Source organism: Lampetra fluviatilis, chromosome 24 (genome assembly GCF_964198595.1).
Source record: "Lampetra fluviatilis chromosome 24, kcLamFluv1.1, whole genome shotgun sequence".
Taxonomy (NCBI): Eukaryota; Metazoa; Chordata; class Hyperoartia; order Petromyzontiformes; family Petromyzontidae; genus Lampetra; species Lampetra fluviatilis.
The window spans coordinates 2,492,112-2,498,412 of NC_136298.1; positions in this window are offsets into that span (position 1 = coordinate 2,492,112).

The window sequence follows — 6,301 nt, forward strand, 5'->3', positions numbered from 1 at the left end:
AATTTATATTATTGGTTCTTTCGGTAAAGTCACGTAGAAGTGAAATAATAAAATAAAACATAATTCATATTGCGTGCGTCTTATGATCCGGTAGAAGACGGTTTCTCATTGATACTGGCATATTGTTAAAATGTGATTATTTTATTATTTCCCTTCTACGTTACTTTACCGAAAGAACCAAGAATATGAATCCCTGCAGGCACGAAAGCTTTAAATCAAAAGATAAATTACTAATTGTTTAGCTCGTGAAATGCACAAAGATCGACGACGACGCGCAGAATGTTGTGAAATTAAAGCGCGGAGCTTGCTGTCGTTTTATCTCGCACAATTCTGTACAAAAAAACTTGTTTTACAGTGTGCCGAGAATATGAAACAAACCCCAAAAAGGTGTGCATTTATTTACTTCGTACTGTACCGGTAATAAAAGTGATAATTTACAACGTTTTGTCAGATTATTCTGCAGGCCGCGATGGTTGTTGGGCCATACTTCACCACAAATCAAGATTCACCACACTGACTTATAGTTGATGAAGACATGGGGGGGTGTTCTGTTAACATTCGCCACTGATCATGAAAGCTTTGGGATCAAAACTGAGGTTGTCCGGGATTCATTGTTGCGCAGTGCGCTAACCACTGCCCCACCGCTCCCACCTCGTTTTTTGTATAAAACAATTTAAAATCTCAACCTTTCAAACACATCCCACTTTATAGCTTAGAGCTGTGTGCTATTTGTGTAGACATATGGAATTATGCAACATAAAACACCTCTATTGTCTCGTGTTATATAATCTACACACAAAAACAAACATAGGTATATCACTATAATGTGTTTATGTACACGTAACGCTTCATATTGTACTATTTATATACAAAAGTGGCACACTGAACCGTAACAAATCTATTAACAGTTGAATGTACGATTAGCTGCTGTTTGTGATGTTGCTTGGCAAAGTAAATAGTCCATCAAAAGACGAAATGTTAAAATATATACGTGGGTGCAATGCACGGTACTGAATTGTAACGTTGAGTTTAATAGATAACGTGGTCTTTATAACCTTTGTATGGGCTGTACATCGAATCTCTTGAAGTATAATGCTACTACTCATCAGAAAGTTATATATTTTTGAAATATCAAATTGTATATAGTTAATTTTATCTACGAATGTGTAACTCGGTTCATGAGTAGTAGTTTTGTACTACACACAAGAGCTCCACTTCAATTTTAATTTATATTTAACAAACGCATAGACACAGCACGCTTAAACATAGTACATGCACAATGCCTTTGGTACAATTTAAATTACTCTCTGGTTCTTTCGGTAAAGTCATGTAGATAGATAGATAGAAAGAATAATAAAAGAGAACACGACGTTTCGGTCGCAACACAAGCGTCCGTCTTCAGGTGAGAACAATGATCTGCTGTTGTGGCTTTATATTACACGAAATGTGTTCTGTGTCAGTAAAGTTGTACAAAGCTGGCCACACACAATACGAGATTATAAGAGGCACCCTACTTTTATAATCCAGAGGAAACGACCCGACGTGGTTACTTTGTGTAAATACTGTACAGCAATGCAAATTGAAAATGGAAGTGGAACTATGTGTTTTTAATCACGAATGTGTTTGAGTATATTGTCGTGTTTATGATAATGTTTGTTTATCCCAGGGAAGCATCGAAGAGGATGATCTTCGCAGGAGACCGTATGTGAGAGTCATAACGCACCAAGTCGTTTGTTAGCAATGCGATGTTTGTGGGTCAATACCAGCTACGTTGTATTTAGTTCTGAGAAATCGCGGAACCCCAAGGACTTCAACAGGGGGAGAACATACAAGGGGCAAGTGCTGTTGGCGAGTGGCACATGTGAAGGCACCAGATATTCATTTGAGGCCAAGTCCACACAAACACTCTGCAGAAGACAAACTCCACACATAGAAAGACACCCGTGTCTGGAATGGAACCCAGCCTCTGCTTGCTGTGAGGCTCACGGTGTTACCACTGCGCCAATAAACTTCTGTAGTGACAGTGTCAGTAGTTGAATATGGAGAGGATGCATCGTGCCGTGGTTGTGTCTGTCTATAATAATCCATCGAATTACGTTCACACGAAGGCGTTCATCGTTAACTTGCTGACACAAAATAGTCTACGATGCGCGCAAAAATAGTCTTCTTTTTTATGTAACGCATACAAATTCTGGAAGTACACTCTGTGTACTGCTTTAAAAAATAAACATTTGTTCTGGATAATATTCATTATAATGTTATAACATTAACGACGACTCTCAATGGTATTTCACTCAATGTATGGCATGCCATAGACTTGTACTGCATTGTGTTAACAGGGAAGAGAGGAAGTTGTCCTCGTGTGTGTCTCTCTGCTTTCCCCCATGTGTGTCCTCATGTGTCTGTCTCTCTTCGTGTATTCTTGTGTCTCTCTATGTCTCTCCCCCAGCTCGGTCTGTCTCTCATGATTGTATCTGCCTTGCTGTGTACGTCTCTGCGTCTCTTTCCGTCTTTCTTTGTGTGTCTCAGAGTCTGTCTCGATATTTCTGTCTCTCTGTGGCTCTTATTCTGTGTCTCAGTGTATCTGTGGTATTGTCTCTGGGGCTGTCGCTCTATCAATGGATGTCTTCTCAGTGTTCCCGAGTGCCTTTTTTCCTTTCTGTCTCCGTGTTTGTCAACGGTGGGTTAAGTCGAACTTAGCAATGTGTGTGAGTAACGCACACAATTACAGGCGGGCACAATGACCCGGTTTGGTCATAGAGCTGCACAAATTTCCGACTTTTGGCGAATCAATAAGCGTCAAAACAAGAGTTGAAAATAACTAATTCCTAAGAGGAAACCAAATGTAACGAACGCTTTTCCACATTCACTGGCAATAATGATGATGTACGCATACAGCATAACACAGATACGGGTGTATTTAAACTACTGTATTAGTATACAGTCTATACATATATATGTATAAATATGAGAGGACAATTTCAGCCACTGATGAGACGGAGCGATGGAAGCACTTGGTGTGCTGGTGGATTTATATACATCGTGAGAGGTTTAGCACGTAGGCTTTCGGGAACAATTTGCATAGTACAGGTTTTTGGGTGATATCACGTAAATATCAACGTGTCGTTAAACCGACTTGGACTCGAATTATACATTTCGTGAGGTTACTCTCCAACACACCGGTGTGTTGTACAAGTAGCGAATTGGTATGTTCTGTTTACGTGACAAACCTTACTAATTGGTGGTGGCGGGTTTAACGACACATTTACGCGATCTAACCCAAAAAACCTCTTCTACGGCAGTGGATTTACCATAGCCAGAGCCGTCCCTATAGGGCACGACGAAGTGGGGCAACCGCCCCGGGCCCCACGCTTGGGGGGGGGGGGGGCGCTTCGACGTCACGGTGTCATATGTAATACTTTCGGTTCAGTTTGAAAGCGTCGGGGTGGCCCATACCGCCCTATGGACGGCCCTGGCCATGGTTGATGATGATGTAAAAATATGGTCCAAATTTGACAAATGAGATTACCTGCAAATTACACCATTTGAATGTATATACTTTAAATGCTTGGCAGGGCCCTCCTTTAAAAAATAAGTCATGATGCTCAGTGAGGCTTCCCTGAGTAAACTAGAGTAATACTAAATTATAATTCACAATCCTTGTGTCAATCCACCGCTGAATGAGGGCCCACCCACACCGTGTCAATTATGGAGATGTTTTTACTATACTTCCCCGCGCTGGTCAATGCAAGGAGGGGGGTGGAGGGGGATGACCGGTTCAGGTATCACTCGCCACTGCACTGTGGGATCTCTGTCTCTGAATCATCATGTTATACTCTACAAAGTTCTTCAAGTGTACTGTATAAACAAATTGGCATTGGTGTGCAGTGTATACATTTCGTTGGAGCGGTTAAACAGGGGTTAGCTTACTGCGCTGTGAATGCGACGTTCTTCAATTAAATTAAAGTTTACGGCTACTAATTAGTGGCGATCGGCAAAACCCCCTTTGCCAACACAGTGACCAACGTGGTGAAGTATGGTCAAACAACCACCACCAAAACTGCGTGCAGAGGCCTTCATACAGCAGTGGATTCACACAGGGTTGTAAAATTTTTTCCCATGCGTATGACATTTTTGTTTGCTTTACTGATGCACAATATATAGTTAAAGTATACAGTATATACTATAACACAAACATACACAAGTATGTATTAACGCGACATGCCGTGCAATATATTCGATTGCCTGATCAAGGAAGAGTGACGGCTTACACGAAACCTCTTTGGTTTGGTTTCATTAGCACGGGTAAAACCAATTTGGGCAGTGACCATTTTCGATGGGGACGAGGTTAGACCATAGAAACCTGGTTTTAGAATCAACAAACATCTCAACAAACAAAAACAACCCATAAAAAACTGTGACGCGGTATTGGCAAGGTGGTGCATGAACATGGCACAACCAGTAAGAAAGAATACAAGGCTAAGAGAACGCATCACGTACTCAAATTTTTTTGGATTAAATACTATAAAATATTTCGATTTAAAGCTTTCGTGACTGCAGGGATTCATCTTCTTGGTTCTTTCGGTAAAGTCACGTAGAAGGGAAGTAATAAAATAATAAAAATAAAACATAATAAAACAATTCTCACGACGTTTCGGCCACAACGCAAGCAGCCGTCCTCAGGCGAAGAATGAGACATTATCAAGCTAGGAGCTTATATAGGTGTAGCGAGGAGGAGCGCCTTAACAAAACAATGTGCATATGAAGAGGAATTTAGCATACCAATGGGCAATGCGTAGGAGGTGTGCATGGGCATAATTTTTTTAATACACGTAACTTAAAGTCTGCAAAGCCGAGCAGTTAATTAATGGATATGACTATACTAATGACTGCATGCACACAATCTATACAGTACACAGATACAGCGACCTATAAAAAAATACATACACAAAGTCAAAACCCCGTGTATAAACACACGAACGAGTGCTGTCAGCAGATATGGGGGGGGCATGGTTTTGACCAGCCGTCTTTGTCTCCCCAGCGACAATTTGTTGACGCACCGCACCAGGATAACCAATGGTAAGGCCGAGGCCGCCCTCGGGGAAGTTATCAGGATCGGTTCAAATATTTCTTTATTTCGGTCATTGACGTTTGGTCGTAAGTGGGAATGGAAATCAGGTCGCTACCCCCCCATTCAATGTCAGGCGCACACCACACACGCACATCACACACACACACACCACACCACATACACCACACACGCACACACCACACACGCACACACCACACACGCACCCCACACACACACCCCACACACACACCCCACACACACACCCCACACACACACCCCACACACACACCCCACACACACAAACACCACACACACACCACACTCGCACACACCACACTCGCACACCACACACACCACACCACACACACCCCACACACACCCCACACACACAAACACCACACACACACCACACGCACACCACACGCACACACCACACACACACAAACACCACACACCACACGCACACCACACGCACACACCACACCCCCCCCCCCCACACAAACACCACACACACACCACACGCACACCACACGCACACACCACACACACACTACACACACCACACACACACCACACACGCACACACCACATATACCACACACCCCACACGCACACACCACACACACACCACACACACACCACACACACCACACGCACACACTACACACACACCACACAACACACACACCACACACACACCACACACACAAACTACACACACACTACACACCACAAACTCACCACACATGCACGCCACATCACACGCACACCACAAACACCACACGCAAACCACACGCGCACCACACGAACACACTACACACACACACACCACACGCACACACACACCACATACACACCACACATACCACATACACACCACACACAACCCACACACACACACCACACACACACCACACCACATACACACACCACACACACCACACGCACACACCACACACACACACCACACGCACACACACCCCACACACACCACACACGCACAAACCACACACACCACACACTACATACCACGCACACACCACACGCACATATCCCACACACACACCGCACACCACACCACACACACCACACACACACACCACACGCACACACCACACGCACCAGACACACACCACACACAAACCACACACCACACGCACAAACCACACGCACCACATACACACCTCACACCACACACACACCACACACACACACCACACGCACACACCA